Source organism: Halichoerus grypus, chromosome 9, assembly GCF_964656455.1.
Source record: "Halichoerus grypus chromosome 9, mHalGry1.hap1.1, whole genome shotgun sequence".
NCBI classification, from domain to species: Eukaryota; Metazoa; Chordata; class Mammalia; order Carnivora; family Phocidae; genus Halichoerus; species Halichoerus grypus.
Genome location: NC_135720.1, coordinates 138,736,009 through 138,763,930, shown reverse-complemented (window position 1 = coordinate 138,763,930; position 27,922 = coordinate 138,736,009). Strand labels below are relative to the sequence as shown.

The 27,922-nt window shown below is 39.6% G+C and overlaps 1 long non-coding RNA gene across 11 annotated transcripts in view; it reads right to left on the bottom strand.

The window, feature by feature from the left end:
• The window catches only part of LOC118531880 (uncharacterized), a 431,257-nt gene that overhangs the window by 147,158 nt on the left and 256,177 nt on the right, over nucleotides 1-27,922 (bottom strand). Inside the window, exon 1 of one of the 11 annotated variants that reach the window (XR_013441440.1) lies at nucleotides 18,151-18,237. The exons of the other annotated variants lie outside the window; for them this stretch is intronic. This is a non-coding gene — a long non-coding RNA (uncharacterized LOC118531880). Of the gene's footprint in view, nucleotides 1-18,150; nucleotides 18,238-27,922 lie in introns of those variants that run through there. 11 annotated transcript variants of the gene reach the window in all.

Here is a 27,922-nt window from a genome sequence, read left to right as displayed (position 1 = left end):
AGGCAAAGAATCTGTACTCAGAAAACTATAAAATACTCATGAAAGAAATTAAGGAAGACACAAAGAAATGGAAAGACATTCCATGCTCATGGATTGGAAGAACAAATATTGTGAGGATGTCAATGCTACCTAGAGCAATCTACACATTTAATGCAATACCTATCAAAATACCATCAACTTTTTTCAAAGGAATGGAACAAATAATCCTAAAATTTGTATGGAACCAGAAAAGGCCCCGAATAGCCAGAGGAATGTGGAAAAAGAAAAGCAAAGCTGGTGGCATCACAATTCCGGACTGCCAGCTCTATTACAAAGCTGTAATCATCAAAAGAGTATGGTACTGGCACAAAAACAGACACATAGATCAATGGAACAGAATAGAGAGCCCAGAAATGGACCCTCAACCCTACGGTCAACTCATCTTTGACAAAGCAGGAAAGAATGTTCAATGGAAAAAAGACAGTCTCTTCAACAAATGGTGTTGGGAAAATTGGACAGCCACATGCAGAAGAATGAAACTGGACCATTTCCTTACACCACACACAAAGATAGACTCAAAATGGTTGAAAGACCTAAACGTGAGACAGGAGTCCATCAAAATCCTAAAGGAGAACACAGGCAGCAACCTCTTCGACCTCAGCCGCAGCAACTTCTTCCTAGAAACATCACCAAAGGCAAGGGAAGCAAGGGCAAAATGAACTATTGGGACTTCATCAAGATAAAAAGCTTTTGCACAGCAAAGGAAACAGTCAACAAAACCAAAAGACAACCGACAGAACAGGAGAAGATATTTGCAAATGACATATCAGATAATGGGCTAGCATCCAAAATCTATAAAGAACCTATCAAACTCAACACCCAAAGAACAAATAATCCAATCAAGAAATGGGCAGAAGACCTGAACAGACATTTTTCCAAAGAAGACATCCAAAGGGCCAACAGACACATGAAAAAGTGCTCAACATCCCTCGGCATCAGGGAAATCCAAATCAAAACCTCAATGAGATACCACCTCACACCAGTCAGAATGGCTAAAATTAACAAGTCAGGAAATGACAGATGTTGGTGAGGATGTGGAGAAAGGGGAACCCTCCTACACTGTTGGTGGGAATGCAAGCTGGTGCAGCCACTCTGGAAAACAGTATGGAGGTTCCTCAAAAAGTTGAAAATAGAGCTACCGTACGACCCAGCAATTGCACTACTGGGTATTTACCCCAAAGATACAAATGTAGTGACCCGAAGGGGTACGTGCAACCCGATGTTTATAGCAGCAATGTCCACAATAGCCAAACTATGGAAAGACCCAAGATGTCCATCAACAGATGAATGGATAAAGAAGATGTGGTGTATATATATATACAGTGGAATATTATGCAGCCATCAAAAAAAAAATGAAATCTTGCCATTTGCAATGACGTGGATGGAACTAGAGGGTATTATGCTAAGCGAAATAAGTCAATCAGAGAAAGACATGTATCATATGACCTCACTGATATGAGGAATTCTTAATCTCAGGAAACAAACTGAGGGTTGCTGGAGTGGTGGGGGGTGGGAGGGATGGGGTGACTGGGTGATAGACATTGGGGAGGGTATGTGGGTGAGCGCTGTGAATTGTGTAAGACTGATGAATCACAGACCTGTACCTCTGAAACAAATAATACATTATATGCTAAAAAAGAAAAAGAAAAAAAGACAATAGTAGGAAGGGAAAAATGAAGGGGGGGAAATCGGAGGGGGAGACGAACCATGAGAGACTATGTACTCTGAGAAACAAACTGAGGGTTCTAGAGGGGAGCGGGGTGGGAGGATGGGCTAGCCTGGTGATGGGTATTAAACAGGGCACATACTGAATGGAGCACTGGGTGTTATACGCAAACAATGAATCATGGAACAGTACATCAAAAACAAATGATGTAATGTATGGTGATTAACATAACAAAATAAAATTAAAAAAAAAGAAATGGGTCTAAAGATAATAGCAAGGGATGGAACAGGAGAGACAGTGGAAGGTTATATTTCTGTAGGCAACTGAAAGCCACTGACAGGCAGACATATGGCCGAAGGAGATTTTGCAGGTCATAACAATAACTCACGTGAGAGACGTTGTTGACATAAATAAAGACACAGGGAATAAGGAATAGATTCAAGAAACATACAGAAAGCAAAATCAAATCACATTTAGTGAGTGAGTAGAGGCACAGGATGAATCCACACACTCAGTCTGGCCAGGGAACTGTGACAACAAATATTTCTAAAGAAATTTTACCAAAGAATTATATGAAATGTATGCCTTCTGCTATGAGCAATCCATCCTACTATTGTTACGCAGATAAGAAAAGCCCAAGGGAAGGTGCGGGGGGTGGGTCACAACACAGGAAAAAAAAAAAAAACGATCCAGTCCTTACTTCTAAAACAATTGCAAACTGGTTTGAGTATTTCAGAACATCTGTTATTATGGAGAAATTCACACCCTCAACACATGGGCATTGTTCTTTTTCTGGAAGGACGCTGTATTAGTCAGCTCGGGCGACCATAACAACATACCACAGACTGGGTGGCTTGAAAAATTAAAAAAAAAAAATTATTTCTCCCAGTTGTGGAGGCTGGGAAGTCCAAGATGCCAGCTGATTTGACTCCGAATGAGAGCCCTTTGCCTGGTTCCTTCAGACTTTCCTTCTAGCTGTGTCCTCACACGGGAGTGGCGTGACTGAAAGAGCTTTCTCTTCCTTTAAGGCCGCATGCCCATCAAATTAGGGTCAAACTTTATGAACTAATTTAACCTTAATTACCTCTTAAAGACCCTATCTTCAGATATGGTCACATGGTCGGGGGGGTGGGGGGGTTCAGGGCTTTAACATATGGATTTGGGGGAGACACAATTCAGTCCATAGGGACACATATTACTATTACTCTTCCACGATCCCTCGTGTTACTTCAGGTTTGTGCTCAGGTAAGCCAGTGAGGGGTGTTGATAATCTAAAGAATCCACGAGAGAGAAATCAACCGGAACCTCTTTACTGCCTTCTGAAAAGGCAACTGCAAACACAAATGTTCATGCTTTAGCAACTAAGGCGGAAAAAAAAAACAACAAAAAACAGCAAGAAACAAAATTAAAAACTTAAGTCAATATAATCACACGAACAGCAGGGCACTGTATCCTCTTCGGAGGCCTGCTGGTGGAGGAGGGAAACTTGCCTGTCCCGGGTGATCTCAGAGCCGCTGTTGTGGGCATCGTCCTAGGAAGGTGGCTACCAGAACCGGCCCTTTGGCTGTGCACCTGCCCTACTATGGATCCAGTGTGCACAGTGCCCTCCAGATGCCACACTGTTTCTCTTATTCCTAGCATTCCACCCTAGCAGATACTCATTTTCAAAAACGTTTATTGAGGCATATTTTAAACGTAATAAATGCACCCATGTTAAGTACATAAGTCAATGAATTTTAGTACATTTACAGACCTACACAACCATCCATCTAATTTCTGAACATTTCAATCACCCTGAAAAGAAACTTAGGTGCCATTTTATCACTCCCCACTCCTCTGGCCCAGCCCTAGCCAGCCACCTATTTTGTCTCTATAGACATTCATTTTTAAGAGGACACTGAGAGTATACAGCTTTCTTCCATTTAAATTATTTCTCTTTATTTAGCCTTATATCACCTAAGGAAATAAATAATGGATCTGATTCCAACACCATGGCCTTGAACCCAAGAGTCTGCTCTTCCCAGGAGGGATCGCACATGTGGGTGGGGACAGAGAAAGACCCCAGTGGGTTAGCGTACCGTTGAGGGTTTCCATTTCTGCTATAGCTCAGTATAATGCTGCTCCCTCAAACTCAGGGGGGCAGCACCCCACGGAGGTTCTGTTGGCAAGGCCAATCTGCTAATTCTACTTATCCGGGCAAATGAAAGGCCAGTTCGCTAGCCCACTGTTTCTATTTGCCAAAATGAAAAATCAGCACACGAGAAGAAAAAGAGGGAAACAGGTCTGGGAGCTCTGCCTCCATGGCATTGGATAACCTTCTCTGTCCTTTCCCCCATGGAATAAAATACAGCCCTGTCTCCTAGTATCACCGACATAAATCCACCTGCATCTATAAGCAAGTTTGTGACAGTTCAGCTTAGCTGACCGCCGTGCGGTGCCTGGTTAACTGTGTAGGTTTTACGTGTGTTCATTTTTTCTAAGCCCTATCCTGTTTTTCCTATGATTGTGCAAAATTAATACTTATTAAACACTAACTACACATTAGATATTAGAAGAATAGGGAAACATGGTCATCACAGCCTCCACCATCCAGGGTCTAAGGTAAGACATTTAAATCAGTAAACCTCAATAAGGGGCACTTAGGATGTGAAGTCAGCAGAAAGTATAGTGGAGTCTTGAGACAAGTGTGCAGATTCTGGGGAAAAAAAAAAAAAACCCTCAACATTATAATTCCTATGATCTCTTTTAAATCACAATATTTAGTACATTTTGAAATTCGAAGAAATATTTAAGAATGAGATTTTTACATTAATCAAACACACGAATTTAAAGATTCATCACTTGAATACAGGGGAGCATAAAATTCATGCTTGAAGAGAGTTACAAGCGGTGATGCTGTGAAAGCTCGGAGAGATTGCTTGGCTAGCTCTGGAGGGCTTCATGGAGGAGGGGTGTCTGAGATGGGCAGAGGAAGCTTGTGTCACATGGGGCAGGCAGGCACAGAGCACAGATTTGGAAACCCAGGGTGTGTTTAGGGAGCAGATGGTATACCAAACAGGAAGCTTCAATCACACAATTCCCAGGGGCACAGCTGCTTGACCCCGAATGGCAGGGAAACGTGATCAAGGACCTGGGTAGAGTGCCTGGCAATTCTAAGAAACGGCACCAAGAATAAAAAAGGCCCAGGCTTGGTGATTCTGCAGATCGGAGACAATCTGGAAGAGCAAAGGGCAAAGAGGAGAGACATAAGAATGACACCAGACTCCACGAACAAGAGAAGCGACGGCATTGGTGGAAATGAGGACGTAGGCCAGAGACTTGGTCTGGAAGATAGTCTGACTGAGAGCCCGAGGCAGCACACGGGGCACACTGACTGCCAACTGCAGGTTCCTCACGTCCTTCAGCAGAACTCCAAGATGCGGCTGTACCGCACCGTGACAGGACCGACCCCCCCCACTGCACGTGCTGCCCTCGAGGGGCCCATGCACTGGTGGCCAGGCTCACTGCCCACCTTCATTCTCCCCTGCCAGAAGACGGGCGGCCGATGAGCAGCCTGGTTGACCTGTTTCAGACTCACCAGACACAAAGGCCCCTTTAAATGGCCTTCTTGGGGCACCTGGGTGGCTCAGCCAGTTAAGCCACCGACTCCTCATTTTGGTTCAGGTCATGATCTCAGGGTCCTGGGACCAAGCCCCACGTTGGGCTCTGCTCTCAAGAGTCTGCTTAAGATTCCCTGTCTCTCCCTCTCCTTCTGCTCATCCCCTACTCACATGTTTTCTCTCTCAAATAAATAAATAAGTAAATAAATAAATATCTTTATAAAAAATAATAAATGGCCTTCTCTATGCCTCTTTTATTTTATATATTCTTTAGTGGACTATACGTCCTGGTCGCAAAGTTACAATTAAGACAAAAGCAGCTCTCTAGTGGAAAGAACGCAGGGTTTCCTTTTGGACAGAACAGAGTTAGAATACCAGTTTCACCTCCTTGACCTTGCTTTCTGACCTTGAAAATGGAATCCTAAGTTCAATGTTAGTGTGAGGATTAAGCATGTAAATAGCATACTTAAGACCCCTGGCTTAGTTCATACAGCCTAGTATGTATTTTCCTCTTCTTAAGAGCACAAAGTGTAACACCAAAAGATGAAACCGAAAGTTTACTGTTGGCTAAAGAAACTGAGGTTGGCAAACAGTGCTAAGTTAGAAACTGGAAACACAGAACAGGAGGTTCCTAAATATTAATGGCACCAAGGGTCCTTATTAATAGTTTGGACCCTTAGCTGTATGCTGTTTCTTGCACACGTGTATGTTTCACCACACCCTACAGGATAAGAAACTCTTCAAGGTCAGATCTGGCAAATCATTTGAATCCACTGGATCTCAAGCACGGCAGGTGCAGAATCACAGACCTAAAAGGCATTTGCTGGAGCTGTAATCGCAAAATATCACACAGACTAGGAGGTATAAACAACAGAAAGGTATTTTCTCATGGTTCTGGCAGCTGACAGCCGGATATCAAGGTCCCATCCAGGTTGGTTCCTTCCAAGGCCCCTCTCCTCAGCTTGTCCCATAGTCCTCTGTGTACATCTCTGTCCAAATGTCCTCTTCTCATAACGACACCTGTCATCCTGGATTAGGGCCCACTCTCAGGATCTCATTTAAACTGAATTATCTCTTTAAAGGTAGAAACTTCCAGTTACAAAATAAAGTCATGGGTATGTCATGCACAGCACTGTGACTATAGTCACTAATACTGTATTGCATATTTGAAGTTCTTAAAACAATAGATCTTAAAAGTTCTCATCACACACACAAAAATGTTTGCATTTATGATGGTGATGGGTGTTACCTAGAATTAGTGTGGTGATCATTTTACGATCTCTACAAATATCAAATCATTATGCTATACACCTGAGACTTATACAATGTTATATATCAATTATACCTCAATTAACAACAAAGACTGTATCTCTAAAACCGTCACATGCTAAGGAAATGTGGGGATTAAAACTTCAACATATGAATTTAGAGGGGACACGATTTAGCCCCTATCAGGAGTCTTACACAGAATAGCTTTTTCTGGTTTGCAAGAAACCAGTACATCATTCCCCATCTCATTTGCCATTCAAACGACCCAGAATGGCAGGTGGGACAGTCACCAACTCCATTTATCAGGTTCACACGATAGTCCGTTGAGCCAGGACTCAAAGAGCCAGGAATCAGATAGTCCGTTGAGCCAGGTCTCAAAGAGCCAGGAATCAGAGTCTAAATATAGTGCTCTTTTCATGTCGCCCTACCTCTCTGTGACGAGGGGCTGACAGCAAGCTCGGAGAAGGCCCTGGTGACCTGCTAACTGTGTGTTCAACGGGAGACCAATCGCTCCACGTTTCTTTTCATCTCGAAGCTTCAATGGCTCTCATTTCTCCTTCACACCACTTTGGCACACAGCACAATGCCAGACACACAGTGGCTGCTCAGTATATTTGGATTTAATTGAAGCCAATTAAGCTTCACCATGCAGACTACACACATTATCCAGTGCCCCTTAAAATATCCAAACTACTTGTCTCTAGGCTCTTAACTCTCGAGGTCTCACAGCGCTCTGCTAGCAAATCCTCAACACAGCGACGTGGAGTACGAAGATGAAATGTAATCTACTGTCCTTTTAATAGGTGCTCGTTACCAAATAAGGGCATTCTCTCTCTCCCTCTCTTTCTCTCTGTCAAAACTTTAAACGGAAAGAGCAATTCAATTTTATGGAGAGAGGTCAAGTGTTCGCTTTCGCCCCACTCCCACGTTTTAAGGCCATCATTTAAAATGCCTAAGTAATTTCCATTAAACCAACCTGTGAAAGTAAAAAGTGCCATATAATACAAATACAAAGCCTTTGAGACCAGAGATTCCGTATGGATTTTCTATAATCCATGCGAGCACTTCATAATATGTACCCGAAACAGCATAGCATTTACTGCATCGAGTTTCAGATCAGAAATATAAACTGAGTAGAAAGGTTCAACCTGGCCAAAGTAAAAAATGTGGGCATGATCAGCTTTAGGGAAAATGCTAAGTAAGGAAAGTTTATTCGCCAAAGGAGCATTTCATTTAATCTCCTAACTCTTTTTCTGCACTGGGGTTCTTGGAACCTCAAGATATCCTCCAGTACCTAAATTCCCTACATTTTCAGGGTCTAGATCTTTCCTTCATCTTTTCTTATATCCCAAACCCACCTCAATGTGGTATATATCTGATTCGAAATAAAACCAGAATATAAATCTGAATAATCAATCCACTTCTTTATTATATATTTTGGTTTTTTTTTATTTGAGAGCGAGAGAGAGAGAGAGTATGAGTGGGCGGGGTGGGGGGTGAGGGGCAGAGGGAGAGGGAGAAGCAGACTCCCCGCTGAGCAGGGAGCCAACTCAAGACTCGATCCCAGAACCCTGAGATCATGACCTGCGCTGAAGGCAGACGCTTAACCGACTGAGCCACCCAGGTGCCCCTATTATGTATTTTAAAATGAGACATCAAAAAGGCAATCACTAAACAGAGAATTTCAGAATTAATTAGTGACAGAGTCAGAATTTGAACATGGGACTTGTATTTGTTACTCAATACCCATTACTCTGTCAGGGGCTCAGCAATCACTCGGTAGTAAACTAATACAATGAAGTCTGCTCATTTGCAGTTGAGTCTGGATCTTGAAAATGAGTTGGCACTTTAACCAGAGATTTAAGCCTAATTTCAGAGAGTTATTGTAATAGCCCAGGAAGACGATTTCTTAAGTTTATCCAATCATGATTTGGGCTCATTATTCGACCTATATTGACTCCTCTTCTGCTGTTTCCAAAGACAAGAGGGTTGACAGTAAGGATGGAGGCTGTGTTTCAATCCCTATAACAACACCATTACAATATAAACTATACTTTTATTTATGGCAGAATAGGATTTTGTAATATTGGCTTATACTACTTGACCCTTGCCCCATTTATTAGTTAAAGCATTTTTTAATGTGTTGCTTTAGAGAAGGCATAACACAGCAGAAGGCTGAAACAGAAAAAGACAAGGGGAGTCCACTTGTTTTAACACCATAGTCCTCAGGAAGAAAAGGACAAATCTCAAATAAGCAATAGTCTTCAGAGTATATTCAATAGCCAAAGACAGGCCATCCTACTCCCACTGTGGATGTCTCCGCCACAGAGAAGGACAGGAGACTGGGGGGTAAGCAAGGGTGTTTAACCTCTGTGGACTTCTGAGAAATACTGGTGAGATGTGGGTGTTGGAGAGATCCAACAGGAAAGAGGACTTTCACTCTTTTAGTCCTGGGAAGGGGGCAGGACAGAGGAAGAAAATATCACTCAGGTGTGTTCAGACAAAGAGGGTGTCAAAGAACCCCACAGAGTATCTCATGGGTCAACATGATGAAGAAGCAACAGAAGGCTCTCCATGGGATCAAAAGAGGCCTCAAAATTCTTGAGGGTGAGTCAAAATTGAAGAAGCCTCATGATAGAAAAGAATGAAGGATTAAATGTAGAATAAAAAAATACATCTCCGTCCATGTCAGTGTGGATGGATGCCAGCAGAGAACATGGCAGCTTGATGCCAGGGGAGAGCAACCCCCTCCCAGCCTCCACCCTTTTGATACCCAAGCTCTACATTACCCCCTAAAACTCAGGCACCACCCTTGGGAAGAGGGACACATCCCTGAAGTGAGTGAAATTAACATCTAGGGATCAGAGGCTCAAAAGTGAAATGGTTTAAACTAGAGAGATAAGTTCCCTTTCTTGCCCACCTGAGTTGGTGTATTAAGGTTCCTACCTATTAGGTATTTCTCACTATTTTTTTTTCATTCACTTCCAGTTTTTTGTCTTTGCCTCAATTAAAACCGTTATAATCATCCTGCTGAACTTGAAGTTAAAACCCTCAGGCAATAGAATTATAAAAATAAAGTTATTAAATATTAAATGGAGGCAAGTAAAACCAATTTATGTTTTCTTTATTTCACTAAGAAGCATTAGTCTTGCAATCACATAAGTAAAGATTGGTGGGTTGTTTTTTGTGTTTTGGGGTTTTTTTGGACAAGCTGCTTTTTATACGCACGACATTCCTTCAGTACAAATATATCTGAGGCCCCATTTTTCTCTTGGTCTATGGAGACCATTCCTTGTCTTTCTTTATTAAGTCACAGCTGGTCGTGGCACACTTTTTTCTTGTTAAAATATTTATTTTTGTTCTCAGGTTGTTGAAGATAGTTGAATATTTATGTTTTAAAATATTAGGATAAATTTGAAGTGACGTAAAATGCCCAGAGTTTTCTGACTATTAAGAAATTTTGTCAGTTTTGTGAAAAAATGAACACTTACGTTCATCTTCAACAAGCTCTACATTAAAACAGGAATGTTGCCATCATAACAAGTATATATGTATCTCCCTGCCCAAAGGCTGGTAATTAGGATAATGTCCTAAAGATATTAACTCTCCAGCCCCTGCACAAACACAAAAGGTATAGAACATGGACTATCATCCCCTGTCAAGGTGTTATAGGGTTACACAATTCAAAAATATCCCTCCTCTAGTTACATAACTAGTCATCCAACAAGGTCATGAACCTCTAGATGATTTCATTACTTTGGCCATGAAGGGCAAACACCATCAATAGGCAAGGAATAAAAAGCAGAGGACTGGGGAACTGGTCTGAAAAACTAGAACCAACACCAAAGGAAGAGTGAAGAAGGAAGAAGAGGAAGCTGGCCCTGGGATTTTTGTCTCTATTTCATGTATTTGAACATTATTTTTAAAATTTCATTATGTGAAGCTTTGAAAACTTATGGCATGAGCCTTTTATACCAAAATATATGGGCATTACCAAAACAGCCATTAAGCCAGGAGACATTTTTCTCATTTTTAAAATTTTGGATGACTGAAAGGCAGAGGTCTTTTTCAATCCTCACATTTTATGATGCTTTGTGATATCCCTTTCCTGCCATTTCGTCCCATAACTTCCTTTCATCACTCTCCACAGTAAAGAGGAGCTTCTGAGCCCTGCATAGACAATATATGGTGTGGAAGAATCTTCCCTTGCTACCTGGGAAGCTGCCAGGGTGCTCAAGTACACACAGTGCATGAAAGAGAAGCTCTTTCAATGGTAGTGTGCATGGAATAATGGGCCATTTTTGAATCCAGCTCTTCTTAATTGAGGAAAATGACTTTGAAGACCTCTAAGGTTGGATAGGACTTTATGTGAGGAGGCGTGCATTTAGCAAAAGAAAAAAGGGAATTCCAGGACATTAAACTGTGTGTTCAGTAGCATTAGGAACAAAGCCAAAGAGCTGTCAAAGAATAAACCTCAGCCTTCAAAAAGGAGTCTCAAGAATCATCCGGTCCATGACCATCATTGTAAAGATGAGAAGACAAAAATCCAGAAGTTTATTCCTGGAACTAGAAACACACATTCCTCCAGAGCAGGGTTCAGCAACTTTTTTTTTTTTTTTTTGTAAAGGACCAGATAGTAAATATCTTTGTCACAGTTATTCAACTCTGCCGCTGTAGCCTGAAAGCAGCCATAGACAATGTGTAAATGAAAAGCTCTGCTTGAGTTCCTATGAAAATTGCAAAACAAAACCCAAAAATATTGCAAAAATAAGCTACAAACCAGATTCAGCCCACTGTCCCTACCATACCAAGCCATGTACCATAAGGACATTCTTCAAAATCACAGCTCACTGTTCCACTCATCACGAACTAAGGAAAACAAAAATAATTCTCCCAGTATAGCCAAAGTAGCTTTTAACTGCTTCTCTAGATTGGCTTGAAATGACCCTTAAAAGGGGGGACATTTACTTGCAGGTAGTCTTTGCCGTCATATGCAAGGAGGCTGCCCAGGGAAAAAAAGACACACGGACAAAATATTAGTCATTCCCAGCATGTTCCGACTTCTGAAGCCTGAACAATATCATGGACTTCCCAGGTTTGTGGTTTCACCTACCTTTAGTTGGGTTTCTGTCACCTGCAACCAAACATCCTGAACAACTGTCTAACTGTTGATTTATCTGGGGTTTACCACTTAGAGCAATATGATGTCTCTGTTTTGACTATCCTTAATGTAAATCCTTCACTGATTTGTTGCACACTTCTCTGTGGGCTCAAGTGGAGATTAATTTACCTATTTAAATGTAATTTAAAAAACAACCAGCACTATAAACCCATAAGAGAATGTCACCTTACATTTGTGTGGAACTTTGAGTGTCTAATACACTTTTATTATAAAATTGTTCCTTACTATAATTGCATAAGCTACTCAGCAAGGTTATTATTGTCCCCATTTTATAGATGCAAAGAGAGATCGTCTAACTGTGCAACTCTCCAAGTTCTCCCATTACTAACAAGACTAGAACTCAAGTCTTAAGAATCTCTATCTGGTGCTCTCTTTACTACACTTCCCTTTTGTGGACTGTGGACTAAAGCATGTCCTTGTCAGCATTGTCATTGTTCCCTTTCAGGCAGATTCCAGCTATGACTTCCTCCATGCTTCTACCATCTTTCGTCCACATACCAATTTTCTTACATCAAGGTGATACCAAAAACTTATTGTTTCTTAGATGAGGGGCTTGGAAAATCCGATAATCAAGCATGCTGAGGATTGCATGTTAAAAGGGCTGAATCTACACTTGGTGACAACTCGAGACAATATGGGGTAGTGTGGAAATATTTTTATATACACATCTTGAATGATGTTGTGCTGCATTAGACCAGGATTGCTGAAACAATGGCCTATGGATATTCAGAATCCCGAGGAATACCACTGCAACATGAGTAAGTAGGATACTCATATGACTTCCCTGAGTACAAATGGATGCTGTGAACTCCAAACTTTGGAAAACACGAGCTAAAATCTACATGGAAATACTGAAACTACATTGGGATTTATTTTCCCCTTGAAAACTGGAATGAGAGATCAGTCCTTCTAAAACTGGCTTTATAAAAGGATCCTTGGCATGCTCACCAATATCTCTTCCAAATCTAGAGTTCAATGAATTACTCCCAATACTCCAATGTTGGGACAATTCACACTCCGTTTCTCATGTCTGTTCCTCTTCTCTGGTTATTGGAAGAAGACTGACTTTTTCACTTTCATGAAAACAATTTAATTTTACAATTCCCAAGTATTGAGTTACCTGGCAAAGTACTTTTCATTTCTCTTGACTAAAAAGAATATAACTTAAATTTACCTCTCAATTTAACTTGACTAGACCTGGGGGAGACAATTTTCTCCATATGAATCCAGAACATTTGTCTTCCAGAATCCGAGGATATTAAGTAGATAGATGCCAGATAGACTTTCCATGTGATTCTTCAGTCCTTTTCTTCATTATGGTCATCACAGCTAAAATTAATGAGGGCTTACTCTGCTCCAGGAATGTCCCAGGCAATTCCTATGTTGAGGTGTTATTAACACCATCTGATATTCAGACCCAAGTGTCAAAACAGTGGGTCCATTTCAGAATCACACCCGGCAATGAGTTTTCCAGCTTCAGACAGGAACAGCTCCTTAGTCTTTGACTTTCATACTGTTGACATTTTTGAAAATTATAGTCCATTTAGTAGACTATGACTCCAAAAGGGGTTTATGAAGCTTCCTCATGATTAGATTCAGGTTATGCGTCTATAGCAAGGATACCACAGATATTTCTCATCGCAACATTTCTGGTGACACTTTTAACTGATGCCCTCAGAACACTGGGGGTGTTCGCTTTGATCAGTTGATTAAGGTGGTGTCCACCAGGTTTCCCACACAGAAGTTATTCCTTCTCATTTTGTCATTAGTAAGTATTTTGTGTGGGTATATTTGAAAATATCTAATTATCCCATTCTTTAAACCTTCAGTGTACTCACTTATGTACTGAGATGACTATGGACTTCTGATTTGGTATTTAACAGGGTCTAATAGATTACTGTCATTTCTTTTGATGCTCAACTTATTCCCAATTTGGCCTCTGGGAGCCTCTTAAAGATGATTTCCATGTCCTGTTCACATATTCCCATCATTCCTTGAGCACTTCCATACTTTCTGGCACAAGATGCTCCAGGTTCCTATTGTACTTCCTCTACCCAAACTCTGAAATTAGTCTTTTTTTTTCCAAGAAGTTCTTTCTTCTTTTACTTCTCTTAGACCATTGGAAGCTGAGACATGGCTGCAACTGCAGGGTCCTGTTCCAGGGCCCCTTCAAAGGGCAGAACTAGGGAACACACACACACACACCCCTACACACATTTACCTCTCCATCCATTACTATTTAATACAAAATCATGAGTTCTCACCAACACTATCAATTTCAATATATTCTCCTTTTCCCTATTTTTAACTTCCCTGACAATGAGAAACTTGGCTTCCATTACCCTTGAGATATATATATATATATATGCCTAATTGATCAGCCCAGCATATGCAACTGATCTCTCTTGTCCCCTTCTTGCCTGCCTCAGGCAGATGGCCTCTTCACCTCACTCTGGATCCAATACCCAGGCAAGATCACCTCCTACACAGAGTCTCTCCTATGCTGCATGAGTTTTACACCTCCCCCCCAGCCCGCCCCATGAAGCTGCCCCTCCATGGGGATTCCCTTCTCACTCTTCTTGATCTCTGACTCCCCAAGATAAGTCACCCCCTGCCATGTTATAGAAAGTTGAATAGCAGCCCACCAAAAGATATGGCCACCCAAAACCTCGGGATGTGACCTTATTTGGAATAGGGTTCTTTGCAGATGTAACTAAGGTAAGGCTCTGGAGATCATTCTGGATTCGGGAAGGCCCTAAATCCAATGACAAGTGTTCCTTATAAGAAACAGAAAAGGAAATGACACAAAGACACAGAGGGGAGAGTGTGGCCTGTAGAATAGAGTCAGATATTGGAGTGATGTATCTACAAGCCAAGGAATGCTAAGGAATGCCGACAGCCACCCGGAAGTAGGAGAGATGCCCAGGGTAGGTTTTCACTCAGAGTCCCCAGAAGGAAACAACCCTACCTATACTTTGATTTCAGCCTTCAGGCATCCAGAACCATTAAAAAAATATATTTCTGTTTTATTAAGTCACCAAGTTAGTGATAATTTGTTGCACCAGCTCTGGGAAATGAATACAGAATTTGGTGCCAGGAATTGAGACTTGGATATATCTATTTGGGGTCTACATTTCAACCTACTACACACGTGGAGACCCCTCTTCATCCTGCTTGGGCTTCAAAACCCCACTCCAGGCTATCCCCACGCATGAACATCCTCTTTACCCTGATGAAGCTCTGATACCCTCCTCCAGGCAGCCCTCCTATCAAAGCCTACTCACCCCCGTGTGCTGAACACCCTGCTCTGAGTCACAACTGCCCCTCCTCCACCCCAGCCCCTCTCCCACTGCAGACGTCTACCTTGCTCTGCCCCACACTGAGGTTCTTGACTTAATTTCTGAGATAGAAAGAGGAGGAGAGTAGAATTCCATTCACATCTTACCTCACTGTAAATTTTGGCGATGATCGGTATTGCTTACCTTTTTTTTTTCTTACCTTCCTTCCAAGACAAAAGCACAAAAGCACTAAAGCACTTTCTAAAATAAAGGCAAAGATGTCAAAATTATGTCCATTTCCTTGTGTGAGGAAAATGCACATAATGTCCCTGACAGAGACGGAAATTCTTTTTGAAAATAGTTATCTTTCTTATTTTCAACACAGTCCTCCTTCAGCTGATCTAAGTAAATATGACATTTTAAAACAATAAATGTACTCATAAGTCCCACGTACTGAATTGAATACAGAGATAGATCACTTCATCAAGAAAAAAAAAAGAAAGTCAAAGTGGCTGAAGATGTTGTCTCTCCTTTCAGCTTCTGAGACTTTTTTTTTCAGCAGTTTCAAAAGATACAGTGAAGATAATACAGCAGCAGGATAAAATACAAGGTTGTTGTAAAGCCATACAGCAAGCATGGTAGTCACAGGAGATCTGAGGCTTATGTTATCATACTCTGACAATGCAGTCCTTAATGAAAACACCCTGTAAGTTCACAGTGATTAAAAGACCATCCTCACTGCTTCCAACAGAACATTTCAGGAGAGCTTTGCGCATTAACCGAAACAAACAAAGCCTTTAAAACCATGTCCTGCAGTTTTATTTTTAAAAAGTTCTGTTTTTCTTTACCTCTGCCGTGAATGGCATTCCTGCAGATAAGTTAGCATCCGATGCAAGAGTAGAGCAAAGTTTATGGGTCCCCCTTGTTATGTAGCACTGAACTACATAGGAAATTTTATTGCACATTTGCTGCCTTCAGCTTCCCCAGATTGTTTAACAATTCTGTGCCTCTGCGACATAAAAGATGGGCCAGAAACCTGAGGCCACACTTTTCAGCTCCAGATCGAACTTGACATTGCACACTGACCGCGCGTTTGACAATTTGGCTTGTTCTTTTGAAAGCAATCAGATGGCAAAATGACCAGGATGCAGGAAAAATAAATAAATAACACCTTTGTGAGGCAACATTTGTAAATTGTAAAAATACAATTCCCATTATTCCCTGTCAAGTTTTAATTACAATTAGTAATGATTAATATTAATGAAAACTGTTTGAAAAGCACGCAGGAGGGACGTAGCTCGTTGGGGAATAACTCAGTACCATATACTCTGTTCTATTATGTCATAGAGAGACTATCTAATGTGAAATCACACCTCACCGGTCTATTTGGACTCACCAGCCAGTTTCTTGCACTCCTTGCCAGTTTTATAGGACTAAAGAAAATTTAAAACTACAATAGTCAATATAATAATTTCTCAAGTGGATCTATTCGTCTCTCATCAAAAAGACAAAATAAGAGAAGAGCATTTTTCTGTGTTTGGATTACATTTAATACCATGGGAGATATAATGATGCTGAAGCCTTAAAATCTATAATGTTGCCTGCAGTGTTTCACAATACTAGCTTTAGCCTGTAGAACAAATTATAGTAAAAAAGCCTGCATATTCGGTAGTCCATCAACCTCGTTCCTCGTTCCTCATTACCAGCAATTTCAAGCTTTGTGAATATGGTAAAAATTGATATTCATGATTATGGCTGGTTAAAAGATCCTACTCCTTCTCAAACAGAGGTTACATTTTGTCGGGCAATTTTCCTGTGTATCTCTTCTGCTCTGGAGCTGTGAAAACTGGTACTATCCTATAGCATGTGTGTTATAAACATAACCCATCATATTGTAGTGTACATTATTTTAAGCTTTGATGTATAATTCACATTACAGGGTTGTAAATATATAGTCTCACATTTCGATGGCCTGAGGAGTACGTCTTCTTATATAACCCAATATTTGTTCAGGTTTATAGTGATCTTGCATGTATCATGTGTACATATATGAAGATACCCCTCATACACAAACATGTCACCTGCTATTTCTAGAGCAGCTAATTAGACTCCAGGTGTTACTGTATTCTACCAGGATCATACCTATGTATATTGCCCATTTAATTCTAACAATTAACATGCACTTCGAATGGCATTATTTTAAAGATGAAGCACAAGGCTGGTGAGTTGCCAAAGAAAGTCAGCAAGACAGGACTCAGACTGGACCCCACAAGCACCCAGGTGCCCGTCCTTCCATTATATACATACCTAAACACACCTCGATTTCTAAACCAGACACCATCAGGGCTGATGATCAATTTTTACTTCTTCATGCATATGCTCAATTTGAAAGCAATTCATCAATTTTTTTCTTTGCTTAATTTCCAGCCCTATTCCCCATTTCTGCTTTCTCCCTCATTACTTTGAAAGGTTAGACAACTACAAGATCCTTGTAGTACAGCTAGCCTTTTTTTTAAAAAGATTTTTAAAAAGTAATCTCTACACCCAATGTGGGGCTCAAACTTACAACCCCGAGATCAAGAGTCATATGTTCCACCAACTGAGCCAGCCAGGTGCCCCTCCAGCTAGTCTTTTGCCTCTTAAACCCATTCTGCATATCAATACTGGAGAAACTGTTCACCACGTGCTTCCTCAGTAGTACTCTGATTATGTAGGGCAATATTTCTCAAAAAAAAGTTTTTGCTGGAGGTCCCTGGGTGGCTCAGGCAGTTGAGTGTCTGACTCTTGGTTTCGGCTCATGTCAATATCTCACGGGTCATGAGATCTAGCCCAACGATGACTCCGTGCTCAGTGAGGAGTCTACTTGAAGATTCTCTCCCTCTGCCCCTCCCCTACTTGTGTGCTTGCACTCTCTCTCAATAAATAAGTCTTTTAAAAAAATTTTTTTTTGCTTGAGAAATACATTTCACGTGATGACCCAGTAAACATTTCTGTACGTATACACACATAGTCGATCTGCATTATTCAGAATCCATATTTGCAAATCCATCCACTTGCTAAAACTGACCTATAGACCCCAAATCAATACTCACAGCACTGTTTCATTCATTCACAGACCTGTATAGAGCATGGAGTAGTTTTAGTCGCCTGATGCACCTGCTCCCAGCTGAGCCTAAACAAGACGATGCTCTGCCTTCTGTCAACAAGTGTCCTCAGTGCTAGATGGCTGTGATGTGTCTAATGAAGAAAATATGTGTGTCAGATATGCTTTGTTCAGGCATGAGTTGCAGTGCTGTTAGCATGAATTCAATGTTAATGAATCAACAATACATATTAAATAAGGTGTCTTTAAACAGAAACACACATAAGATAAGGTTACATATGGTCCAGTTGATAAAAATCACAGAACCAGAGGCTCAAAGGATCCTAACCTTGTGTTTCCCTTAGGAGCAATGGTTCAGTATTCACTAATTCATTGTTTTCACTGACTCCATAGAATATAACTACCACAAATAATGAGTATCAACTACATATAACTAAAACCGATGTTTCACAAAGAACCTTATTAACAGCAAGACATTTTGACTATTTCCATTCTGCTCTATTCTATCCATTTCATTAAAAAAATATGTTGATTGTGACCCAATACAGTAACTTCATAACCTACTAAGGAGACAAGATACCAAGTTTAAAGGTCACTGATCTAGGACCTAGCAGTAGAAGACAAAACAATCACAATTGGTTCTTAAGGCCCATCATGATCCTACTTCATTCTCTCTCTGATATATTGATATATTTCTACTGCTCTATCCTAACATGCTTATTTAAACTGGGGGGAGGCAACTGAACTTTGTTCACACTCCTATCATGAAAGTGCTCCCAACTTGCAGTCTTTTGTTGAAACCAGGCCAATACTATAAAAAGGCAACTCAAGAGCTATCTGTTATTTATTTAAAACATAAAACCTTCTCAGATGACCCAAGGTCACAGTGGTCTTTCACTACTTAGAAATCTCCTGGAACTAATTATTTCAACGTGTAAACTTTCCTCCTGGATGAGTGGAATGAATGGAGGAGACTTTTGATGGATGATATTTATCTTCTAATCAAGTAGAATGGTTGAGAAATTGGGCTAACGTACCGAATTCAAATCACTCTTCCACCACAAATAACAAAGTGGGATATCATGGGCAAGTTACTTAAATACTTAAAGCTTCATATGTCCTTCTCTGTAAAATGGGGTAATACTACTAAATCCTACATTAGGTTCTAGTGAAAACGAGAGACATAATGCATATAATGTGCTTCAAACAATGACAAGCAAACCTAACCAATACCTTTTACTTGTGATTATCACGATTACTGTTTTTATTATCATCATGGAGTCATGCAAAAATTAGGCAGTAAATAGTTTTTGTTTGTAACTTCTTTGCAAAATCACTCGAATTTAAATAAACTTTTCTGTGATTAGGTGCTCCTGGTTTTCTTTTCTTGATCTTTCCTAACACAGTCTTCTATCGGCTCAGAAGAGAGAATACTCTACACGACCTGACTGTGTGATGAGTGTTGCATGAGATTTTACAAATATATCTCTGGTCTAATATTCGCAATAGTTTCTAAGATGAAGATGGCATAAACGTTACTCTATCGGTAAAGAAACTGAGTATCCACACATATTAAATAACTGACTCAGGGTCACATATTTCACTGTAACAACAGGCCATGTCCCTCAGAAGAGACGAAAGAAGAATGCCAAGGACAGTGATGTTTTATTTTTCTCTCCAAGTTTCAGCCTTACTTTGGTCTTCCTATCCCTAACCTGCTTTTGTTTTCCAAGGGGTTTTAATGAGTGCTATACAGTGAGAAATATTAGAAGAATAAAATCACTTATAATCAAGTCTAAGATAAGGACCAAAAGGGCAAGGAGTTTGTGTCTGGCTTTAGGTAATTAAAAGATAATGTTCCTTGGGGCGCCTGGGTGGCTCAGTCATTAAGCGTCTGCCTTCAGCTCAGGTCATGATCCCCACATCGGGCTCCCTGCTCCGCGGGAAGCCTGCTTCTCCCTCTCCCAGTCCCCCTGCTTGTTCCCTCTCTCGCTGTGTCTCTCTCTGTCAAATAAATAAAATCTTTAAAAAAAAAAAAAGATAATGTTCCTCACACTTTTCAAGATTTAATGTGAAATATTCTTTCTGGACTATTTCTATTAACTGTTCAATGAAAAGTATTTTTAACATATTCTCATCCAAAAACTATTTGGGGCGCCTGGGTGGCTCAGTCAGTTAAGCATCTGCCTTCCGCTCAGGTCATGATCCTGGAGCCCCACAATGGGCTCCCTGCTCAGCAGGGGGGTCTGCTTCTCCTTCTGCCTCTGCCCCCACTGGTGGTCTCACTCTCTCTCTCTTTCTCGCTCTCCCTCTCTCAAATAAATAAAAATCTTTAAAAAAACTATTTTAATTTTTTAACATTGAATGTAGTCAACACTAATTTGCCTAGTACCATCCCAGTCATAAGAATAACTGGGAAGCAGGGGAATATGGACAAATCATTCACTCATATGAGATTTAGGACGCTAAGTATTTGTTTTTAACAATTTCAATGAAAATATCTATACACACTCTGGATAATTAAAATCACTGAATCCTTCCCTTGATGCTTCAAGTTTATGTATTTGAAAGGTGTTCTAATATGGTAGCCACTAGCCACATGTGGCTATTAACTTTAAATTAATTAAAATTAAGTTATATTAAAAGTCAGTTCTGTGGCTCAGTCGGTTAAGCATCTAACTCTTGATTTCAGCTCAGATCATGATCTCAGGGTCATGAGATCAAGCCCCACGTTGAGCTTTGTGCTGAGCATAGAGTCTGCTTAAGATTGTCTCCTCTCCCTCTCCCTCTGTCCCTCCCCTCCCTCTGTCCCTCCCCTCCCTTAAAAAAAAAAAAAGTCAGTTCCATAGATCCAACTAGTCACATTTCAAGAGTTCAATAGCCATATGTCGGAGGTGACTACTGTACTAAACAGTGCAGGCAGAATTCCATCATTGAAGAAAACTGTTTTGGGCTGTAATCAATACTTAATAGACCTCCCTTTAAAAACATCAACTACATTTTAGTATTTATATCAAACTCTTACTCCATTTTCACTGGAAGAGGAATTCACGACCTGTTTCCTGAAAGAGTTTGTGTAAGATTAGTATTCTTTATTTCTTCTATCTTGAACAGAATTTATCAGTAAAGCCATTGAATCTTCTAGTTTTCTTTGTTGAGAACTTCTTAATTATGAGTTAAATTTCTTTTATTGATATTCAACATCAATCTACTCAAGTTTCCTATTTTTTTTTAGGTCAACTCTCTTCAATTTTGTCTTTCAATTAATCTTCCCATTTCAACCTACTGGTCAAATTTATTGATTCTTTTATATCTGTAGGACCTGTAATGATGCTCCTCTTCCATTCCTGATATTGCCAATTTGTTTCTTTTCTCATATTTTTTTGATCGATCATGAGATAGGTATCAATTTCATTTTTCTTCACAAAGAATGAGCTTTGGGTTTACCATATTTTCTTTACCATTTTCCCACTCTTTTTTTCAGTGATTCCAAATTTTTTCTTTATAGTTTCCTTCTTTTTTTTTCTTCTTACTAGAGGTTTAACTTTTTTTTCATTGTCTAACGTCTTACAGTGGGAACTTAAATCATGGATTTTTAGAACTTCTTTTCCAGTTGAAAAGAAAACTTTCTCCTCTTATTCATATACTTCTGACAGCTAGTCTATGGGTTTTTCCCTTACATTATGCAATTGTGCAATTTACCAGATACCAACTGGGTATCCTAAAATACAGTTATGACACTCACTAGCTGGAGTTAGCACAGTCCCCACAGGTTAAGGTCTCAGGCCCACAAGCCTTCCACCTTCCCCAATTTAGACACCAACCACAAGCCCCAGGTTGTGACTGTTCTCCAGACCAAATGGCTATAAATCAGGGGTTCCCATGATCATCTTCTCAGGTTCAGTAATTTGCTGGACAGGCTCACTGAACTCAGGAAAGCACTCTATTCCCTGTTGCCAGTTTATTATAAAGGCTATAGCTCAGAAACAGCCAAAGAGAAGACATACATAGGGCAGGGATGGGGATTTGTGGTGGGAAGAGGAGTGCACCAAGTCCCCATGCCCTCTCTGCCTCATTGGCCTTTTTCTCTTTCCTGTTTATAATCCTATAAACATTTACCATCTATGTACTTTCAACCTATGTTTTTATATTTGAAATAAGTGCATCTTTTGTAGACATCTCATATTTAATATAGGACTATGTAAACAGCACATAATTACGTTTTGCCTTTCTTAATCCTTTTGACAATCCCCTCATTTTACTTCGAATATTTATCCCAGTACTCTTTAGTTTATGTATTTATATGCTTCGGTTTGTGTTTGTTTCTTATTTGTCAATTCTATTTTTTATCTCATCTTCATTGCCTTTTTTGGCTTATTTGAATATTTTTTAGGATTCCACTTTACTTTTCATACATACACATACATATACCAACCTGAAGCATCAATGACTAAATGATTTTCAATAGCCAAAGAATTTATAGGCATTGTCATTAAAATCATTGTATTATACATATCAATGGTTTTCAACCACCATTTTGGTCCCCAGGGGCTATGTGAGGACATTTTTGTTATCACAACTGGGGAAGGTGTGGGAAATACCACTGGTGGGGAGATACCAAGGATGCTGCTAAATATCCTAAAAGATATGGGACAGCTCCATACAACACAGAATTATCTGGCCCAAAATATCAACAACATTGAAGTTGATGAATCCTGCTCTGCAAATTACAACATAAATTCTTAAATTTCCACAGTCATCTTATAGTTAGTATTGCACGATTTCACAAAGTAGACACTCTGCAACTATATAGAGCCATATCATCACCCGTCCTTTTCATTTATTCTATTGCTATGACATATACTATAGCTATACAGGTTATGAATACAATAAATATGATGTTATAATTTATCCTTTAAATGACCATATGTATTATAAAGAAATTAAAAGGAAAAAAGGTTTATTTCCCCAGATATTGCCCATTTCTGATAGTCTTCATTCCTTTATGAAGATCAAAATTTCCATCTGGTATCATTTCCCTTCACTGAAGAACTTCTTTTAAAATTTCTTGCATTGTGGGGTGCCTGGGTGGCTCAGTCAGTTAAGCGTCTGCCTTCAGCTCAGATCATGATCCCAGGGTCCTAGGATCGAGCCCCGCATCGGGCTCTCTGCTCAGCCGGAAGCCTGCTTCTCCCTCTCCCACTCCCCCTGCTTGTGTTCCCTCTCTCCCTGTCTCTCTCTGTCAAATAAATAAATAAAATCTTAAAAAAAAAAAATTTCTTGCATTGTAAGTCTGCTAATAACAAATACTGATAGCTTTCTCTATCTGAAAAATGTTTTTATTTTGTCCTAATTCTTAAAGGATATTGTTGGTGAATATAGAATTATAAGTTTTTTATTATCATTTCTACATTATAAAAATGCTGTTCTACATTCTTCTGCCTCCACTGTTTCTGAAGAAAAGTCATCTGCTAATCAAATCACTATTCTCTTCTATGTTTACCTTGCTGCTTTGCAGATCTTCTCTTTATACTAGCCATCTTTCTGTTTATTCTGCTTGGTATGTAGTAGCATCCTGTTTTCCATCAAATTTGGGGAAATGTTGGCTATTATTTCTTCAAATACTTCTTTCTGCTCCATTGTTTCTCTATATCTGGAACTCCAAGTACATGTAAATTAAGCCACCTAGTATTATCTAACAGGTCTCTGAAACTCTTCATTTTTATTTCAATCTGTTCTCTCTGTTCTTTACATTGAATAACTACTATTAATAGATTTTAATGCGAATTTTTTCCTTTGTCAACTCTACTTTGCTATTAGTCCATCAAGTGATTTCTTTTCAGTTCTAGAATTTCTATTGTTACTGTATCTTTTCTATTCTTGTGCAGAGATTTCTATCTCTTCATTCACTGAGTATGTTGTATTTACTTCATAGCTGATGGTCATGATAACGATTTTAAATATTGTCTGTTACTTCCAATACCGATGTCAACCTATTTCCATCAGTTAATGTTCTTCTTTTCTTATAAGGACATACTCCGTTGTCCTTATTATCTATAGGTCATGCAATCGTGGATTGCACCTTAGACATTATGAATAGTAAGATATTGAGACTCTGGATTCTGTTATTTTTCTTCTATGAGTGTCATTCCTTTTGTTTTAGCTCACAATTATCTTGTTCAACTAAAAACTGCTAAATTTGATTTTTGGATGATAGTTTCGGTCCAAATTAAGATATTTAACCATTCAATGAAATGCTTTGAATCTGTCGCACATATGTGAATCAGATAAGACAGATATGTACAGAGATAAAATGTGAGAATCTCGCTTACAGCTTTCTTTTCTGGAATTTCCTCTTATCTCCACTGGCTGAAATTTCCTGATTCCATTTTGTGGTTCCCTGTTTAGAAAGACTACAGATTTCTTTACCAGCACCCTGCTCCCCTATGTGCCATGTCTAATGATTAAAGTCATGAAAACAGGAATAACTCCATTCAATTCTCCTCCTTCAAGAAGACTCCTCTGTTATAGCCTGCCTACTTTTGTTTATTCTCTAAGTGCCTTCAACTGGCTGCTTTTTATGTTATAACCAGAATTTATAGTTGTTTTCCAGCAGAGGTGTCCATCCATTGGACCCTACTTAGTTATTTTATAAAGCAAAGGATGCCTTTCCTTTTGCTTTGATGGCTATTTTCCGTTTCAAGAGACTTGAGCTCAAGAGTTACTGTGAGCTGGTTAATCAATGTATTCCTTTCTTTCAGTCAGCAAACAAAATGTCCCTTTAGTGTTTTCAAAGTGTATTCAGTTCTGTTCTGTTACTTCCATACTTGTGTATCAATAATTAGCTTTCCTAGAGGGTGGGGGGTCTTTGATAAGTCTTGCTACATTTTATATTCTATGATTTAAGAAACTGTAGAGAGCTAAAAGAGCTTGTGCTTTAGTGATGTGATTACAACAAACCAGTAGCTTTAAGGCTGTACATTCCCAAGGTAATACAGAAACAACTACTTGACTCTAAATCAAGAGATGTGAGCCCCAAGTCCAGCACCACCAAATTGCTTACCATGTCTGTACCTCTGTTTCCTCACCACTAAAAAAAAAAAGTCCATCTCAACTCTAGAGGCTGCAGTGAGCTTTCAGCCATATAGAAAAAGACTCTGAAGATATAAGTCTCACAATGTTAAGTAAGCAGTCACGCTTCCTCAGTTTAAAGCAGTATTGAAATACACTAAACAACACGAACATAATCAGTGTTCTATTCATTCTCTCTCAAAACTTAAATTCAATTCTATTTTCAAAGAGCCCCACAGCTTGTTCATAATGATGGTGGTTATCCCACAAGTTTACAGTTGTTATTGCTCAAATGTTTTGTTATTACAGACGAAGTTATAAAACCCCTTTATGATCCTTTAGGGCATCCATTCCATCTATTCTATTCCAAATTCCATAACTTCCCTATTACCATGAGTCCTATGGGTAATTATACCTTTTGGCTTTGTAAGACCCTCAGATTGAATCCACTCGAAGCCAGCAAGCTGCATTTAGAAAGGAAAAATCCTTGAAAAGCCAAGACATCTGGCACTGCAGAGATTAGAGGGGTCTTAGAAATTGATTTCAATCAGTGGATTGATTGTGAATTGGTAACTGACCACACCCACCGCTAGGTCACTTATGAACATTCCAAGTAAGCTCACTGGCCTTAACACATGAATGTCTGAGCACAGCTAGGACTCCCAGAATGAAACTTCCAGCCCATCTGTGGGAACTTCACTCCTCTCAAGGATTTCATAGGCATGCAGCCTTCTCAGGCTCCACATCCACTCTGGTAGTCACAGGCTTCTGAGACTTAAAGAATTATTCTCCACATAAAAAGTGGGCAAGTTGCAGCAATAGATGAGTGCTGCCTAACAGAAATATAATGTGAGCCACATATAAATTTTAAGTGTTCTAAAATCCACATATTAAAAAGTAAAAGAGGAATTTAATGTTGATACCATATATTAATCTAATATATCCAAACTGTCATTTAACATGTAATCAATATTTAAATTAATTCAATGTACATTTTACATTCCTCTTACTGTGCTAAAACTTCTTAAAAGTCAAAAACGTATTTTATCCTTATGGCACAGCTCAATGCATACTAGCCACATTTCAAGTACTCAATAGATATAAGAGGCTAGTGGCTACCATATTGGATTACACACTGCCCAACAAATACTCTCTTTATTTGCTACTTTTGCTATATATTTTTAAGGTAACCATACTATTATGTTCCAGAGATTAAAAATGAGAACAAATCTGATAGAATTTCAGACCTAGGACTCTACTTTTACTTTAATAGGGGGAATACCACCAGGCAACAGTTCCTTATGATACAACTTTAACTGTGTCATGTCTTTGTTTGGGAGCCAACTTCTTTTAATTCATGACAGAGTCCACAGACCATGACTGACGAAAGAGATACTTTGGTCACAGCTTCAAAAACAAACAGATCGCTTTTTCTGAACATTGATAGTGTTCAAAACAAAAAAAAAAGGGGGGGGAACAGACCCAAAATGGACCTTGCCCCCCAAAACAGCAAACCAAGACTTAATTGCAGGAATGTAAACTTTAACCAGTGAACCTGGAATTTCCTGATCGTCATGAGGTCATCTGCATGAGAGACCCCCACCCTTCCCCCAAAGAAGGTGACTTTGCCGGAAACAGACCTTTCTGCCTGTGAAAGTCTTCCGTTTTGTACAACTCCTTGGAGTTCCTTTCTACTTGCTAGATGGTTGCTGCCCAATTCATGAATCATTGAATAAAGCCAATTAGATCTTCAGATTTACTCAGGTGAACTTTGTTTTTCTAATCATAGACTATTAAGGGACAGAACTAGAGGGAACCAGTTATCACAGTGTTGTCTTCTCACTGAGCAAAGCCTGTCCCTCGAGAGAGGAATGATTTGCCTAAGCTCATACAGCTGGCGGACCGCAGATCCAGGCTGGAAATCCATGTTGCTAACTTTGGAACCTTCTGTTTCGGTATGCTGAATGCCCACACACTCGCTATATATGGATTTCTATTGCACACCATCACAGCGGGATTCCCCAGAGTTTTCTATATGAGCTCTTAGTAATACGTATCTTAGGCATGAACAAACGTAAATGACTTTGAAAATGTAAGCACTGCAGACTACTTCTAACTTCTAAGGCAGAAGAATGAGGCCTCAGGTGGAGCAGGGTTACAGGATCACATACAATGTTGGAATCAAGGTGGGGGTGTGGTGGGGAATGAGCTCTGGAAAAAATTCAGCTGTGTGACCTTGAGCAAATCTCTTCACCTCTCCATGACCCAATCTCCTTATCTGCAAAATGACTGGCAGTGGGAGGATTAGATTATTTCTGAGGTCTCTTCCAGTTCTAAGATACTTACTCTAATTCCTGCTAGACAAATGATTATATAATAATAACCTTTCTAAGTTAGTCTTCTGCTTAGAAGAAAAAAGAATTCTGCTACCTGTTCTCTCGATGATATTTCTAAGGATTGGTCAAATAATACTGACTATTTAATCAAGAAATTAAATCTCAAGGTATCATGACCATAACAATGTTTCTCTAAGAAAGAGCCTCCTATAACTAGAAAGCATCATACAAAGCAATAGCATGGCTAAAATTACACTTTTCTTCAGAAAATTTCATTGTACTTAAATAAAAGTCGGAAATTAGGACTTGTAACAATGTTGCATGGAATTATTATCATTATTTTTACATTTCTAACTGGAAGCTAATCATTAACATTGGG